This window comes from Hippocampus zosterae, chromosome 9 (assembly GCF_025434085.1).
Source record: "Hippocampus zosterae strain Florida chromosome 9, ASM2543408v3, whole genome shotgun sequence".
In the NCBI taxonomy this organism is placed as follows: Eukaryota; Metazoa; Chordata; class Actinopteri; order Syngnathiformes; family Syngnathidae; genus Hippocampus; species Hippocampus zosterae.
Genome location: NC_067459.1, coordinates 9,770,893 through 9,789,974, shown reverse-complemented (window position 1 = coordinate 9,789,974; position 19,082 = coordinate 9,770,893).

The following is a 19,082-nucleotide window of genomic DNA, read 5'->3' as shown; positions in this document are numbered from 1 at the left end:
GTCTTCGGGCAGTAGGCGGGGGACACCCTGAATCGGTTGCCAGCCAATCGCAGGGCACACAGAAACGAACAACCATTTGCACTCACACTCACACCTAGGGAGAATTTAGAGTGTTCAATCAGCTTCCCACGCATGTTTTTGGAATGTGGGAGGAAACCGGAGCACCCAGAGAAAACCCATGCAGGTCCGGGAAGAACATGCAAACTCCACACAGGGAGGCTGGAGCTGGAATCGAACCCGGTACCTCTGCACTGTGAAGCCGACGTGCTCACCACTGGACTACCGGGCAGGCCTCTCTCTTTAATCTATCTATTAAAAAAAAAAACTGTTCACAATGGTTTTGTCCCCTCCCCTGACAAGTGTGTCTTTATGCCGTGTGCATATTATGTATGTGTGTGCATATGTGTGCAAAGTAGCAAAAGAAAGCCACACAGCAATCTGCAGGTTTGCCGCACAGCACTTCTGTCCGCACCCTGACAAGAACGAGGGAAATTGTTTTGGAAGAGACGACAAAGCACAGCAAAGACCTCAGCAGGAGTTCAAAAACAAACCAAAGATCTACGACAGCTGTCCCCCCACCGCCTGTGTACACAGACAACATGCATGCCAAGTCAGAACGCTTGCTGCTCCACCCCCCCCCCCCCCCCCCCCCACAAGAAGTGAAATGTGAAATAAAAGAAACCTCCTCCTTCCACTCCCTGGGGGAATCATTTTAGAGAAATACTCAAGTGCAATATGTGCTGATTTAATGTGAGGCACCGCACGATGACAAAAAAATAAATATAAAAATCAACCGTGATTTTACAGCTCTAATTATATGTGATGTACTCAACATAACCAACACATCCATTTTCAACACCACTTATCCTGAACAGGATCACTGGGAGTTGCTGGAGCCGATCCCAGCTGACTTCGGGCAGAAGGCAGACGTCACCCTGAGCTGATCGCCAGTCATCGCAGGGCACATATAGAGACAAACAGCCATATCCACACTATCACTGAGTAGGAACCCACAGTGCCAGCACACAAGTCAGGTGAGTGAACCAGAACACCATCAGCGACTATAACTAACAACAGCTTACCTTAAATGTAATGTTTCCACCAACAAAGGTGAGTCAGGATAATGCTAGAGTACCAAGTCTGACCTGTGAGAGGCAGCATGGTGCCAGAGGGCACCGAGGCTGCTGGAAATTACAGGGATGTACTTTGTAAAAAATGGGGTCATTTGTCCAGCAACAGCAGGAGCAGGTCAGTTCTGAATTGGTGATCATTCCATTTCACGTCCCAATTAAAAATAATTTCCAGTCATAAATAATGACCAGCTTTTATAATTTTGATTGGAGATCAGTGAGGATAAATCACTATTTATCCTCACTAGGGTCGCGGGGTGTGGTGCAACCTATCCCAGCTGTCTTTGTGCAGTCGGTGGGGTACACCATGAACTGGTTGTCAATCGCAGGGCACGCTAGACAAACAACCATCCATGCTCACAATCAGACCTAGGGACAATATTTGTTTTCTGGGTGTGGGAGCAAACCGAAGTACCCGGAGAAAACCCACGCAGACACAGGGAGAACATGCCAACTCCACACAGGAAGACCCAAGACCGGATATGAAACCTGGACTTCTGTGTTAACCCATTTTCCACCGTGATGCCCAAGACAATTTATTTGTTTGTGTGTTTGTGCCTGGAATCATGCTCAAAATCAACACGGTACTTGCTATTTTCTTTCACGTGGCTGAGCATATCCCGAATCAATTGGAGTCAGGTACTTTTCCCACGAAACAAGGCCCGGGCCTGGAATCAAAACCATGACCTCTGCATTGTGAGGTGGCTCTGCTAACCAGTCGACCAATATGCCACCATAGGATAATCCATCAGACTAATCTTTTGGAGCAATCAGGTTTTTGCTGATGGTAAAAAAACATGCTCAAAATAGGCCAATTTATTGGTATGTGTGTACCCCACTTATGTGGGCAACTGCATCCCTCTGAAAAATTCTGTTGTATTGCATTCCTTCCCCAACAAACGCAGAAAAACAGCAATCATTGATGGATTTACTGGCAGTACTTTCCATGGTGACATGACTGATAACAGAAGACTTGAGAAGACTAATGTTGGCGGGCTGACTCACACTGAACATCTCTGCCGTCTCACAGCCACCGTGACTTGCGTTCTTCCATTTAAGCAAGCCTTAATCACTCAATATTCCGGTGGTGAGCAGGTCGACTTCACAGTGCAGGGGTACCAGGTTCAGTTCCAGCTCTGGCCTCCCTGTGTGGAGTTTGCATGTTCTCCCCGGGCCTGCGTGGGTTTTCTCCGGGTGCTCCGGTTTCCTCACACATTCCAAAAACATGCATGGCAGGCTGATTGAACACTCTAAATTGTCCCCATGTGTGGGTGTGGATGGTTGTTCATTTTTGTGTGCCCTGCGATTGGCTAGAAACCGATTCAGGGTGTCCCCCGCCCACTGCCTGAAGACAGCTGTGATAGGCTCCAGCACCACCCGCTGCTAGTGAGGATAAAGTGGTTCGGAAAATGAATGATGGATGAACATTCTCAAAGGGAATGAGCAGTGTTTCCCATGTGTATGAGCAAAACAAACATCTCTCAATCAAGCTTAGCGAGTTTTGAAGTGGTGTAATTTTACTTGCACAGCTTTATGGTCACTACTAGAGACGGCAATGTCCGTCAGTCTGTCCCGAGCAAACACCCATTTGAGGTAAAATAACAATGCCAGAGTGTAGCCAAATACTGTACTGTATTTTCTTAACAGGCTATTAACAGCAGAACCGTTTTCATCCCAACGGTATTTTTATTGTAATACTGCCCCCTAGGGTACAGTCAGAGAACATAAAGTACCTACAGACACAAATTTCATTAAAACAAAAAATTAATTCCCATTTTATATTTTTGATTCAAGTCTAACCTGATTTAGTAAAAATTGTCTTTTTTGATAAATTAAAAAATATATATCATAATAATTCATCACGTTTTGTTTTTGTTTTTTTCTCGCCTCAGCTCGAAACCAAATGGCCAATAAAGCAACCAAAGGACACAAGGAAGATGACCTCGATTGCTGGCATCAGTCACACCATCTCTTCTATATCTTCCCCTTGAATACAAGGGCACGCTGCAGTTGCGAAAAATCCCCTGCATGCCCACGATGCATCTGGCAAAGGAGTGACACTATATCACACACTTATTTTTGCATGGAGCACTTGAGAGAAGCATTTAAGTTTGCAGTGAGTGCCATCGGCTCTCTCTCAAGGGCAACAGGCTCTGTCATCTGCCGTGAAAATGACACCACTGCCCTGTCCGTACCTCGCATTCGGCGTGCTGACTAGGTGAGGTCTCACTTTTTTGGGTAAAGTCGCAGAACATCAGCGGTGAGGGAGGTTAGGCAAGGAGGCATAGATGATGGAGGGAAAAGGAAGATAAGCTGCCACGGTCTGTACGTGTAAGTGTTGGGGGGTGTGCGGGGTACTGGTGACACCCCTACCCCGCCCCGCCAAGTCCTGCAGAGAGGTCGAACAAGAGCTGATTAATTCAACCTAGCCAGCCCTGTAAGCGGGAGCGAGTGCCAGACAGAGATACAGGGAAGAGAGGCCTGTCCTCTTCTGCTTGTCTCCCTCCGGATCGATGGCAGATTGGCAGGTCAATCACCTGAGGACAAATTGAACGGCCAATAAGAGAGTCCCGGGGCCGCACAGGCACGCCTTATGTCCCTTTTTTTCACACCAGTTGTCTGACCAGTCGGGCCCGAGTTTATTGATCCGTGTGTTTTCATCGAGCCAATCCCTTTGGCCCGCGTGATCGATCGGCTCTCATAAAAGTGAATCCTTGGGAAAGAGTTGAGCTTGTCCGCACTCTGATATACACGATATGCAATTTGCGTTCAACCAAATGTTATGGCTTCAATTACAACCTAGAGGTCAAATTCAGTAAATTTTCTTGCATCTGAAATACAGAATTTCAAAATGTATAACTTGTTTAAGGCTCGTTTTCACAATGCATGATACTTCAAAATATGTGTAGCTCTGTTTTTAAATGAGCAGGATGCAGGGACTTGCGGGTAAGGCAGGCAGTAGAGGGAGATTAATATAATATAATTAATCTCTGTCGTCAACTCTGATTGATCAATCATTGTTTCCTTGAATATCCCACTTCCTAGTTTGAGTCCCTGTGGAATGCGATGCTGATCTTAATCAATGCCACACTTTGCCAACATCAACAAGAGGAAAAAAAATCAAAAAATCTTCCCTCTCAGTCACACCACAGCACGCAGCAATCCTCCTTGACTGCAAGACACAAACACAACCAAGCAGCGATGTTGGGCCGCAAGGCACCCTGGGACTTTTCATGCTCAAATGTCATAGCATTTCATCCTGATGATGATGACTCACTCCCCCTTGCTCTTCGTCTGCATGAAAGAACAACAGCGCCAATTAATGAGGCAACCTCCTCCCGTGCAACAGTGGGACAACAAGCTCTATATCAAACGTTACCGTGAGCAGCACGTGCCATGCTAGCGTGTTAATAGGGATATATATATATATATATATTATATTATATTATATATCCCCCCCAACTCCACCCCGCAACTCGAGTGGCTGCAAGTGAAAAAGGGAGCAAGACTCAGCCCTCATTGACATGCTCTACTAGAGGCCTAATGGCCCCTGGGTAATGGCCCCTTTGGTCTTCAGGATATTCTCCCTCATGCATGCATCAAAGCCTGGATTGAAGAGGCTGCAGTAAAACAAGAGGTGGAGGGAAAGAGACATCAGGGCCACACAGGGAGAGGCTATGAAGGGGCTCATGCTTTGACATTTTAATGGGGGAGGTAAATAATACAATACGCAGTGGTACTTGCGATATGAGCACTATTCGTTGAGGGAGGAGGAATGCAGTCAATCAGTACATAAAAGCCTTTAACAGGGGACTTATTATAGAAAATGCCTTTTTTAATGGCTTGTATACAAATAGTTTGATCACTGCAGTGACTGTCCACCTATCAGGTGTAAAATTGAACAATCATGAAAATCTTTTGTTGTCTGCCTTTTTCTGAAAAAGATCGCTGGGATGAGCTCTTCTGCACTTCCGGGGCCTAATCTGCATAATGTCACCTCCCTACACATCCAAGACATGATTATAGAGGCCAAGTGATGATTCAGAGTGACTTTCAAGCCATGGTGGGATGACACTGTCTGAAACACCATCATGAAAAAATACTCAAAGCTCCCCACAGGTCAGCCCCACTTCTTTCGTGTTCAAGCATAAAGATAAGCAGAGCTGCATTGAGTTAAGTTGTATGTGCAAATTAGCATTGGCGAACAGCATTAGCTTCTGGTACGTGACTAATACTCATTTGTTTGGTGAAGTTGTTGATGTAATGGTGATGAATCTGCGTGTAGTACCACGTACACACAATGTAGTCTATGAAATGGTGCATCCATGAGCAGGGCTGTAGTACTCGAGATTGGCCTCAACACAGTTTTTTGTTGTCTCGGACCTCACTGACTACTTTGCAGTTGACTTGGACTTGTCTCAGACTCAGCCATTGGACTTGCTAAATATTTAATATCGACTTGACTGAGTCCAGCTATGTTTTTATTCCTGAAAAAGTCCGTCTTCTTTCAACAGAAACTTGAAATAAAGTTTCTCAGAAAATCAAAATAACCATCTGTGTGGTAAATGTGACCGAGAGCAAACCCTGCGGTGGTAATGTGTTCATGTTGTGAAAGCGCTATATAAATCAGCATGTATTGTATTGTATTGTATGTTCACTCATTGGCTTTGGCGCTGATTTGTAGCCACTTGTCACAGTGCCCAAACTCCTCCTCTCAAATGGGTTGTTAAAAAAAAAAAAAGATGATCTTCAGTCACCTGGATGCTGTTTTATTTTGTGAACAGTAGCCTAGTTCTATTCAAGGTACACACCAGCATCTCCTCATCCCATATCCACTCCACCATTCCTGTCTCCACCATTTCATTTCTCATCATCCGTCTTTTCGTCTTTGCTGACCCTTGAGTGCCCCAGGAGAGGCGAGACCACGAAAACCAAAATTCACCACAGCACCTGCCTGTCCTCTCTGTCCAAAAGCTATCTGCTTGCTCTGCAGAAAGCAAATCTGTCACTACTAACTCATTATCATTCACACAAAAGTGCTCATTGAGACCCTGCCTGTGTCTGCTGCAGGAGATATCCGTCTGCATGTGTCTCGCAAAAAAAAAAAAAAAAAATCTATAAATATCACTACGCGCACACCAAAACTTTGACCTTGATGCGTCCTGAAATGTTTTGCTAGGATAATTCAAAATACACGTAAATGCTTCAAACCTGCACCACCCAATGAGATCCAATACAAGGCTTGTATTCAGAAAATCTGCCTTTTTGAAGCTAATATTTTAATGCTCAGTTTTGACATTTTGAGAGAGCCCCTGGTATGATCAACACAGCTGGGTGAAGATCCAGAGCCACTTTCAAGCAAATTACACTGTCTGAAAGAATCATACAGATGCAGTGTCATGGGGGGGAAAAATTAAATCCCCATCAGGTGTGAATTCAAGGCCAAAAGGTGAGCAGACCTGCACTGTGTTTATGGCAATGGGAGGCATACTCACTAAGGATGTCCCGTCCTTTTTTTCTGCACCCAAGTGCTGTGAAGTAGTTGAGTCACTTAATGTTGAGTATCTGTCATATATCAATACCAAGTGCAATCCAATCGCTTGTTGTTTTGTGTTGGAAAACAACAGTGGCTTGTTTCCTTTCAAAGCCCAGCTATTATTTATTTATTTGTGTTTTTTTGTAGATTGCTTGGTGACCGCAGAGGCAGTTGTAAATATGCTATTTAAATGAACTTGAGTTTAAAAAATGAATACAAAAATATGTTGTTTGGTCAATACCGAGTCACTGAAAATTACATGATCAGACTGGGGCAACTCCAAAAACGTTTGCCTCCCCCTTCCCTTCATCTGGTGCGCTCTCAAATGAAGCATGGCCATGACCACGACAAATTACCGAGTGTGACTGCATCCTTTGTAGATAAGAGTGGCAGGTCCTGACTACATTTCCAGCGTCACTGCAAAGTGAGAAGTGTGCACCCACTCGCCCGTCAGCCCGCCATGCCTTCACTTTAAAGAGCATCTTAATTGCCATTAATACTGTTGATAAGGACTTAATGGGGGAATTAATAGATAACACACTCAGAGCCCGCTTCTTCACAGTCACACTGAGTCAACCATAAACACACATATACACACACACAAAACTATACTCAGCATATTTTGCCACCATGGATTAACTGAATGAGAATTCATGGTGACGGAATCTCAAAGCCTCTGTAAATATAAAAAAGCAATGGGCATGAAACACATGAACCTACAGATCCTACTTTTATTCAGATATGCCACGCCAAGGTGGAATCTAAATCCTATCAAATGATCCAATGCAAAAAGTTACTGAAGTAAACATAATGGAAGAGAGGTAGGTCAGTACTACTCGCCTTTGGGGACTGGTTTCATGCTTTGGTCCTGCTATTCTTGTTCCGAGAGCTCCCTGATTGTTGCGATGATGCTCACCACCAAGAAGCAAGGACAGCGGAAAGTGGCCGTCTTTCTAACCGTGGGTCTCTCAAGGCTGTCATGCTGTCAACATCTGTCACATCATGCCACACATGGACAGCTCATGGATGGGCCCGCATGTGTGTCTCACATCACGCTGTGTTAAACTACAAACATCTGTGAACCTTACATTACTCTTCGGCACATGTGTTTGCATTGTTCACCTGACGGAGAATATTGATTTTCACCCCTTAGCCAGCATACAGTGTACCTGCATAACGCATTCAATAGCACCACATGTTCCGAGGGGAGGAAAAAAGGAAATGGGGGGCACGGGGGTCTAGCCAACCAGGTGAAACACACAGCTAGCCTCTTATTGACAATGCTCCTGAGCAGCTATAATGAAAGCAGCGGGGCACGTCTCCCTTTATTCAATTGAATGGTTTTCTTATTGGTTCTTTTATCCCGGGCTTCGAAAAGGGTCGCACAATTGCTTATTGCTATTAGTGCTATTATGATCATTAAGTCATTTCAAGTACTTTGTGCACTCTAATTAAATACCTACAACATGCATTAAAAACAAGAGCAGGAGAGGATTTGTTTTTTCTGTCGTCCAGTCAGTGTTGTGGTTGACATCTCTCTCTCCATCTTTGTCTATCCTCCTGAGCGGCAGGTTTGGGCTTTTTTCCCAGAAATGTGTCAGATGTATCGAGGGTGGCAGATGCTATCCTGTTCTCCCAGAGGAGACTTCAACACATGTGGAGAGTGGCTAGCCTGGTCATATTAAACACACCATGTGCATCCTGCATGTGACTCTCTCTCCCTCGGTGTGTAAAAAAGGAAAAAAACAAGCATGGAGTGAGACATCCAGTGGCAAATGGTGGGTACTCCAACAGCAAAACAGACATGAATCAGCAAGACTAAACTGACTTCCTGCATTTCTAAGCAATAAGAAAAATCTTTCTATAAAGTGCCCGATACAATATTTCTGTAGTGAAAAGTGCATTTATCATTGGGCTCTGCCGACTTCGCATTGTGTGCCTTTGTGTGTGCATATCGGTTTGTTTTGCGTTTATCAGATTGGGGATATTGCTGCAGTATGCCGGCGAATCTTTCTTGCTGTCATAAGAATAGATCTGGCGGGTGATGGAAATCTATCATTTTTGTCAAGCTATCTCTGGCGTGACATGGTCTGCTCGTCCCATCGGGCTGCACAAATAATTCGACACGCTTTTTATGGTGGGCGTGTTACACCTGAAGCAAGATGCACACATTGACAATTGGGCCAAGTTTGAGCATTGGGCGCGATTCATTTTCCGCCTACTTTGGTTCGTAAAGAGGAGCGGTATTCAGGATCGGGGGACAGCATCATGAGGCTTATCTCAATTAATCGAATGGCTCAGGAATTAAAAGATCTGCACACATGTAAATAGGCCTCTGCATTCCCTCCAAAGTTGTTAGTGGCAAATAATCAAGGCTTTTAGGGTTGGATCCTATAATTATTCCCTTTGATTCTTTCTTTTCCGCAAAAAACAACATTGGGGTAAACTAACAAGCAAAAAAATAAATGGCCCAAAAGTGCACCATCACTGAACCTTACGAAACATGCTCTCACGCATGCCCATGAAATGTGCTCGAGCATGTGGGTTACAACAGATATAAACAGGCATTCTTTCTTTTTGAGAAGCTTGCCAAATCGCCAACCACATTGCTGGAGCCAAACTGGGGGGTGGGACCTGCCAGTGGCATCGTAGATGGGAGATTTAAGACCTGAATTGGGGGGAAAAACAAAACACGAGTCAGTGTGTTTGTATGTACGTGTGCACTTTTCAGTCTGTGAATGCTTCTCAACTTGGACTTGCCGATCAATCCATGGGAATGTTACATGCAGCATACTATATGTGAGACAATCTGACTAATATATCTCAGTCATTAAATTAACACGTAACATCTTGCACATATATACAGTGCTGCCCAAAAAAAGTCACTTAAAAGCTTTATGAGCAGATACAAAGTAATCCGCAAGGTGTGACGAGCCGTACGTAATCTATCTGAAAAAGTGGAAGTAAAAGCAAATATGTAAAAATGATGACGTGAGAGGTGATTGTCTGGGGCCACACAAATAAAACCGTGGGATGACTCAATTTGAAGATACCAGTGGACATGCGGGTCACTGATGGTGTAATGGTACACTCGCCTGACTTGTGGGCTGGTAGCGTGGGATCGGTTCCCACTCAGTGACAGTGCGGATGGAGGTGTGAATGGTTGTTTGTCTCTATATGTGCCCCTGCGACTGGCTGACGACCAGTCCAGGGTGTAGTCTGCCTTCCTCCTGAAGTTAGCCGGTATAAGTTCCAGCAACTCCCGCAACTCTGTTCAGCCGCAACTCTGTTCAGGATAAGCGGTGTTGAAAATAGATGGATGGATGTGACATACTAGAAGAGATTTTTAAGCTACTGCACAGGAGGGAAAGCAACAAGTTGGATACTGGAATGTGCTGACAAACAAAGGCTCAAGAACACTCGGATGGTATAACTATTATTAACTATAACTAACTATTAGTATAACTATATAACTATTCTGACACCACTGACCAAAGGGTAACGGCTGCATTGCGATGGCTCAAAACCTGGTGTGTGATGTTATAAACCATTGGAAATTATGTCATAACCAGAGAGAGCTCAACGTGTCTTTTTCAGTGTAAATGGTGATTATTAATAGTCAAAGAGGCAGATAAACGTCCATCCATTTTCCGATCCGCTTCATCCTCACAAGGGTCGTGGGCGTGCTGTAGGCTATCTCAGCTGTCTGCAGGCAGTAGTTGGGGTACACCCTGAACTGGTTGCCAGTCAATCACAGGGCACACACAGACTAACAACCATCCATACTCACACTCATACCTCGGGACAATTTATAGTGTTCAATCAGCTCGTCATGCACGCTTTTGGAATATGGGAGGAAACCGGAGTACTGGGAGAAAACCCACGCAGGCACGGGGAGAACATGCAAACTCCACACAGGAAGCTCAGAGCAAGGATCAAACCCACGACCACTGCACTGTGAGGAAAATTTCAACAAAATGAAGTGTTGTGTTTATTATTTTACTTTACGTTAACTGTTTTGTGAAGCACTTTGTTACAGCTGCAGCTGTTGTCAAAGCGCAATGAAAGTCAGGATGTATTATATTGTATTGTTAAGTATTCACACATCTTTGGTTTAATTTCAAATTGAAACAAAAGGTGCAGAGAATTCACAGGGTCAGCAGCATCCCTGCGAAACTGAAAATTTAACAAGGCTCGAGGGTGCACCCAATTTGGGTGCCCAGGCACAATAATTTCACACGGCTACAACTGAGAAAATAAATAAATAAATGATTGGAGGTCCCACCACGTGAAAGCAAATTATTACAATTGGTAATGTTATTTGTTTGTTTCCACCATAATTTTGAGTTTTGATTTAGACTTTGGGTCTGGACAATAAATGTTTTCAAAATTACATTACAGTTCGTAAACGGATATGTAAAGGCAGAGTAACCATTTGTAAACCCAGCAATTTCAAAAGTAACCAAGAGAAACAAGAGCGAGAACTGATTTGATGGATTGGGTTAACCCGTTAGCAACCGAAACTTCTTGTCACCGACGACATTCATCCAGTTGGTGTATGACATTTTTCTATTCCTGAAAACCGTCTCTGATCTTCTTACAGAACAGTTCCCTTCGCCCCCGACTGGCTGCTGACTCGCGCCTTTGGGCGCACCTGTCTGCACTCGCACACACTCGTGTCGCTGAAGCTCAATATGACAACACTGCCTTCCTCCTGATTTTCCAGTGTGTGTGTGTGTGTGTGTGTGTTTTGTTTGTACTAAAGTATGCCTTATATTATTCATCGACCGTAAGTCACTGTGACTAATCGCAGGAATATCTGTCCTGTCAAACCTGGCAGACTGATGAACAGCGTGCGGAAAGCGTCTGTTGCTGACTGGGCTGCAGATAAAGGGAAGCAAATGGCAGGATTTATCACAGGATGAGGATTTTGAAATTAGCCAGCGTATTGAAATGGGGCGGGGTTGATTGTAAATTGTGAACGAGGAGAGCATTACTCACCGTATAATCTGTTAAAAATTGCAAATACACTAGAAGCAAAATGCCTTCATCTGCTTAACGTGTGTTTAACAAGCGTATTCCTGCTCAGCCAATGAAATGAAATAAAGGGACAGTCATACACGTTTTATCCGCTTTGTCCTTGACTTGTCCCAGGAAAGAGAGGGGTAGATTTTTTTTTCTCCATTTGTGTCCCTGCAGACAGAAGCGGGCGCTCACGATAGCAGAATTTAAAACGATAAATAAAGTGGGAATGAGCTTTGAGTCTACTGTCATCTCGAGTCTAGTTCTGGCTATCACACAGGATATAAGCAAATAAATCTAAATGGCTTCCATTTGAGGCAGATCACAACAGCTATTGATCAGACAACCTTTTGCGGAGTGGGGGAGGCGAGTGCGAATTTATTAATTAAGGATTGACAGCCAATTCCCTCCTCTTATTCACAGACGAACACCTCGGGAATCCTGATGAGCCGTGCCCCCGATGCATTTGTCAACGCCAAGTGCCAGTCCGCCAGCAAACACAATGAGAGTAGAAGCGCTATCGCACCAACTGGAATGCTGACCCCACCCGGTGCTCATATGGCGTGAACCTGAGCACAATGTGAGATTGGCTGCTTATTCGAGTGGAAAATGACCAGCCAAACCCCCCCTATGCTCACATCTTCATTTTCTTGGCCTTTGGTGCCGAGTAACCCCTTGGTATTATGTCATTGCTTTTATATTATTGCTTTTGCAGTAGATTTAACAAACAAAGCTTCAGACTTGATTGGAATAACTGTAGTGCAGTGGTCTAATATATATATATACAGTATATATATATATATATATATATATATATATATATATATATATATATATTATTCATACATACTGTACATACATACACACACACACACACACACACACACACTTCCCAGATGTCACAATAAAAGGTCTCCAAGATTCCTCTGTGAAAATACATAAAGGATGTTCCTTGATGCCCCGAAATGAATGGGGCTTGCACAAAGCCACCGCAGGCAATCCATTATTTTCCATACTGCTTCTTTCTCCTCATTGGGAATGAGTTTGAACCGAACCCAGGTGACTTTAGGTCAGAGACAGGGTACACCCTGAACTGGTTGGCAGTCAATTGCAGAGCATATACATAGAAACAACAACCATTCACTCTCATATTCATGCCAACAAATTAGAATCTCTCGATTAACCTAACACCCATCCACCCAATCATTTTCAAATCCGCTTTCTCGTCACAAGGTGTCGCGGAGGGTGCTGGAACCTATCCCAGCTGTCTTCGGGCAGTCGGCGTGGGACACCCTGAACCATTTGCGAGCCAATCGCAGTTGTTCATCTAACATACTGTATGTGTTTTGGGGTTTTGTTTTGTTTTGTTTTTTTAGAAAGCCATAGTGCATTTAAAAGCCCACGCGAGTGTGGGGAAAGCAAACTCATACAGAAAATTTGCAGCTGAGATTCTAACCCCAAACCTCAGGACTGTGAGGAAGATGCAGTGACCACTTGTTATTTTAACCATTGGGACAAGTCTCTCTAAGGGAGGCATTTGTTTATTCACAACAACAACAAAATAAAACATGACCTTCAATTGCAGGTCGTCACTTAGGACATACAGTATTTTCTATTTTCTGAAACAGTGCAACATTTTAGCTGACCGAGCAAACCATTTCAACCCACTGTCATAAGTCGACCACAATGCACTACAAAGACATGGCAACGCCCAACATCTTTGGAAGTTGATTGGCTATCGTGACATAGCCACCACTTGTCCCCACACCTACAGCAGTATCTTCACGGTAGACTCTGATAGAATGCAAGGCTTTTCCACTGATTTGCTTGATAAATAATTATAGATTGGCTTTGGACTGTACCTCAGTGCTATAATCCAGCCCCTTGGGCTGCCAGGCTGAGTTGTTCTCCATAAGGCCCCCGCAACATGCGCCGATACGGATCTGATCCCCTGCCCAATTTCATGCCTGCTTTGCCCTCTTCTCCTGCTGCAAAGCATCAATTACTCACACGAAACAAGTTTTGCCACCTTCATAAACTCCATACAGACACTACCAAATCATACCAAATGGTCAATTTTAACTTCTTGTGCAACTTAACTTTTCCTTAGCACGATGAAACCGTTTAACGAAGACATCATTTTCATCAACAACATCACTGATGGGCTCTACGAAATAATCAATACATCCTTAGTTGTATCGCACTTTCACAACGGCTGCAGCTGTAACAAAGTGCTTTACAGAACATTTCATCTAAAATAACAATATACCTTATTGTTTGAAGCAGTTATTGATGAAAGAGGAGAGAATCAGTCTTTTTTCACGAATGGAGGAGAGATATCACACACATATGCTACAAGCTAAGTTTGAAAGTAAACAAAAAGCTGTAGCATCCATTGACGAATACAGATCACAGATATGATGTAAGCTATAAGAAATGATACAAGACATTACAGGCATAGTGTTTCCCCATCATATCTGTTTACCTGTGGCCTTCTGCCACAAATGAATTTTGGCCGTTCCTAAAAGACTTTGGCGCCACCTTTCAATAAGTACTTGTAGTAAGACTCATTGCTGCACAGAAAAGCTCTCTGCTGCTTGCGTGGTCCGTGTGTTTCTGTTAATTGATATCTGAGCCAATTTCCTTTGCGGTACCTTACTGCAAATATGGTGCCTCACGTGACTTGACTGAAGTACAATACAATACAATACATGCTGATTCATATAGCGCTTTCACAACAGCGGCAGCTGTAACAAAGCGCTTAACAAAACAGTTAACATAAAGTATCAAAATGTATAACAAAGTTCAGGAATCGATTGTGTGGAGGTATCAGCTCAAACGCTATTGATCTCTAGGATCACTCCAGCAGCCGCAATGGCTGTCTCGTCACTATCACAGCACAGTGGGTGCTGTTTTGGATGTCTCTGTGTATTTTCGCGTGGAAATGCCACTCCATGTTGGGCGAATTGAAAAGGCCTTCGTGGGAAGTGAACCAACCACAAACATAGTAAGTGATTTTTAAAAAATCAAAATTCAGCCTGTGAATGTCACATGACCAGCTCAGATTGGTCGTCACCTAAGCCCTGAGCAACTGTGATGTTGTTTTCATTCGACGGCAAGTAACAAAATGTCCCGCACCCCCTCCACCTTCCAGACGGATAGAAACGGGGGAATTTTAAGATAAGATATCCTTTATTTGTCCCACACTGGGGAAATTTACAGCCTCCAGCAGCAAGAATGTAGGTAGAAAATGTTGTTGCTTAATTCAGATTTCTTCAATGCAATATTAATCAGAATGCCTTGTTTTGACTAATGGGGGGCGCATAAAACATATAGTCTCGACTTGACATCCTCATTGTCTTCAATATCAACCAGTAAAAGAACTACAGATGGAAACTATCCAAAAGCTCACATTTACTTCACATGCCAATGCTCATTAAAAAACAATGTCCCAATTTGTCCCCATAAAATTTGAATAAATAAATTTTAAAAAAGGGGGGAAAAAACTTAATAAAAAGTTACCGATATTTAAATAGATGCAATCAGTTTGGAGAGGCAGGAAGTTAATGGCCGAACAAACCCCGCATTGTGCATTTGAATCCATACGAACTGGGAGAAGCGATTGTGGTGTAAGGAGAATTGTCCCCTATTTTTTTCACCAGAGTCACAAAGAAGTAATACGTTTCAATTTCAGCAAGTCAATAACTGCCTCACCCTTGACCTTCATCTCTCCCAGGCTAATCCTAGGTTAATGACGGTACCCCGGTGTGTCATTTAAAGAGAGCACAGCGGACCGTAACAAATACACATACTGTAGGCGATTGGACGCTTGCAAACTATTTGTCCTCATTAAGTTCTTCACATCACAGGCATTGCAATGTGCACTATAAACTTGCACAGCAGTCTTATCTCGGGAGGGCAAAAAGTGTGCAAAATTTTCTTGGCAAGCCATGAGGCTCAGCAACAGGTCAAGGGGTAATAACATTGACATGCGAAACAAACAAAACCATTCAGGACTTTTATTTTATTTTTTTTATGTTAAATCCCATAAAGCTCTCTGGACAACATCTTATGGGACGCAAGGGAAAAAAGTGGCCTAATTTTGGATTAAAAGTTTGAATTGCAAAACACATTGCATGGAATTGTGAGATGACCTGCATTTTCAACAGTCAAATATAGAGTGACTTGCATAATAAAAATCACCTCCAAGTTATAGAATTGCGGATGTCTTGGTAAGTGTCTTTGACACTGAATCTGTAGTATTGCTGAGTTTGAAATCGACTTGTCCATTTTCACTAAAAACTGAAAACCACTGACGAAATAGAACTGATTAACATTGTATCAATTGCTTTTGTAAAAATGTATACAGAAAACAATATCACTGTGAAGAAACCGCCGCATCCGTTGCAGGGTTACATTTCACACTCTACCTGCATTAAGTGAAATGTGTCAAATGAAAAACCCAATTTAAATACTTTCTTGGCATGTTTTATGGTATTTATGGCATTTGTCTTGAAGGTCTTTGAACACACTTGAAATAATGCAAACACATTTATCCATGCGTCCATCCAATTTAGATTGTTCAATCAGCCTGCCATGTATGTTTTTGGAAAGTGGGAGGAAACCAGAGTACCCTGAGAAAACCCACACAGGCCCGGGGAGAACATGCATACTTCACACAGGGAGGCCGGAGCTGGAATTGAACCGAGTACCACTGCACCACTGGTCGGCACGTTAACCACTGGAGCACCGTTATGCTGTCAAAAACATTTTCCAATCGCCTCCTCGCACCTGACCAATAAAAGAGCCGAACATGCCACAGTGGAGCCAATGAAAGTGTTGGAGTCTACCTTCATACTTTAACTTGTCCGACGTTTGCGTAAATTGAGTTAGAGGCTTGGATAAGGAAACTTTTCCCAAAACCGGGTGCATTCGAAAGGCCAACCTGCTGACCCCCCGTTTATTCCATCTTGGTTTCACCGCGTGACCAGTCACCTTACACTGAGAAGAGCACCTACTGCTGTAGTTTGCCAGTTTGTCCTGACAATGATTACCGAGTAAAGTAAAAGCATTAACAGTGTTGGAAGTATTGAAAAGGTTTGTTACAACATTGTGATCAGGGGTGAATAAACTGATAATAATGTTGGCTGGGTGGGGCTAAATTGAGCTGTTGCATCATTAAACAGTTTGTACAATTGGTTCAGAAAATCATAGAACCATTTTAGAGTGACCAATAGCAGTATTTGTAGCACAAGAAGAGTGACTATGTCACTGACTGTTTAGGGAGTTAATGGCTAGAGGGAAGAAGCTGTTTAAGTGTCTACTGGATTTGGTGCGCATGGATCTGTAGCGCCCGCCTGAGGGGAGTAGCTGGAAAAGGTGGTGGGCAGGGTGCGGGGGATCCAGGAGGATTTTCCGTGCCGTTGTCTTGATTCTTGCAGTGTGCAAGTCCTCAAGAGTGGGTAGGGCGGTGCCAACGATTTTTTCTGCCGTCCTAACTGTCCCTTGAAGTCGGATTTTGTCCTTTTTTGTGGCGGCCCCAAACCAAACCGTGATGGAAGAACACAGGATTGATTCGATGACTGCCGTGTAGAACTGTCGTAGCACCTCCTGTGGCAGGCCATGCTTCCTCAGCAGCCTCAGGAAGTACATCCGCTGCCGGGCCCTTTTCAGGATGGAGATGGTGTTGACTTCCCACTTCGTGTCCTGGGAGACTGTGATTCCCAGGAACTTGAAGGTCTCGACGGTTGACACAGGGCAGTTGGATAGTGTGAGGGGCAACTGGGGAGAAGAATGTTTCCTGAAGTCCACGATCATCTCTACAGTCTTGAGCGTGTTCAGCCCGAGGTTGTGTCGGCCGCACCACAGCTCCAGCTGCTCCACTTGTTGGCGGTACGCAGACTCGTCGCCGTCTTTGATGAGACTGATGATATATTGGCTAGCAGGAGAATTCCAACCTTTATACACAAAGCTGAGTTATAAGTAGACCAAATATCAACCCAGAAGCCGTGACAGAATGGGGTTTGCTGCATTGTATAAAAACATTACCCCCCAAAATTTGGACGCTCACCGGCAAGGCAAATGTCAGAAGAGTCACAAGAGCCCCGAGCATTCCTAATGTGGATGGATATATATATATATATATATATATATATATATATATATATATATATATATATATATATATATATATATATATATATATATATATATATATATATATACACACATATTAGTTAGTTAGTTCCGCCCGTTCCTGTTTGGAACATTGAGCGACGAGTTTCCTCCATTTGGTCCGGTCACTGGCGACCCTTCTTGCTCCATGCCAGCTGACACCCATCTCACTGAGGTCTTCTTTGGCAGTCTGTCTCCACGTCTTCTTTGGCCTACCTCTCTTCCTCTTTCCACCCTCTAGCATCCAGTCCATGGCCACACTTGCCGGTCTCTCTCTTGGCAGTCGGAGTACGTGGCCGATCATTTTCCTTCTCCTTTCAGAGACAATGTCTGACAGTTCAGCCACTCCTGCCTTCTTCATCACCTCCTCGTTGGTGATGTGGTCTCTCCATGAGATCCTCAGGATGGGTCTCAGGCAACGCCGATGGAAGACATCTAACTTGTTGGTTATTTTGGCTGTCTTCATCCATGTTTCGTAAATTGGCGTAAATCGCTGTTGGGATAACCGCTGACATATAGAGGCGTAGCTTGGTGGTCGTAGTGATGGCTTTCGATGACCAGATGTTGCGGAGACGTTGGAACAGTCCCGCAGCTTTACTCCCAAGATATGTGAAGCTGTCAATGTACTCTATGTCATGTTGGTCTCCAGTCGGCAGGAACCTCTTCAGCATGCCAAATCAGGTTGAACAGGGGGGTAAGGCTCTCCACAACAGCATCTTGGCCATGTTTCAACAGCTCGGCAGCTATCTCATCGAGTCCCGGTGCCTTCTTGTTCTTAAGGCCGTTGATTGCTCTGGCAACCTCAGTCTCGGATATCTCTTTGGATGTAATATTTAGAGCTGGAGCTGGTGTCTCTTGATCGAAATTGAAGAGCACGGGAGGCATTGGTTGGTTGAGAACCTCCCTGAAGTGTTCCAGCCATCTTGTTCTTGCTCCTCGTCGCTTAGAAGTGTCCTGCCATCCTTGCTCCCGATTGGCACGCTAGAGCTGCTCCTGGAGTTGGTTAGCTCCCGCACGATCTTGTATAGGGTCGTCGTGTCGTTGTTCTCTGCCGCTTCCTGCGCCTCTCTTGTTTTCTCGTCTAGCCACTGTCTTTTATCCTTCCTCCAACTCTTCTTCACTGCCCTGTCCAAGTGTCTGTACTCCTCGTCTTCCATCCTCCAGCTCCGGAGCCTCCTCTTTTGTTCTCTTTTTATCTTAGCCACTTTCCTTTCATCAAT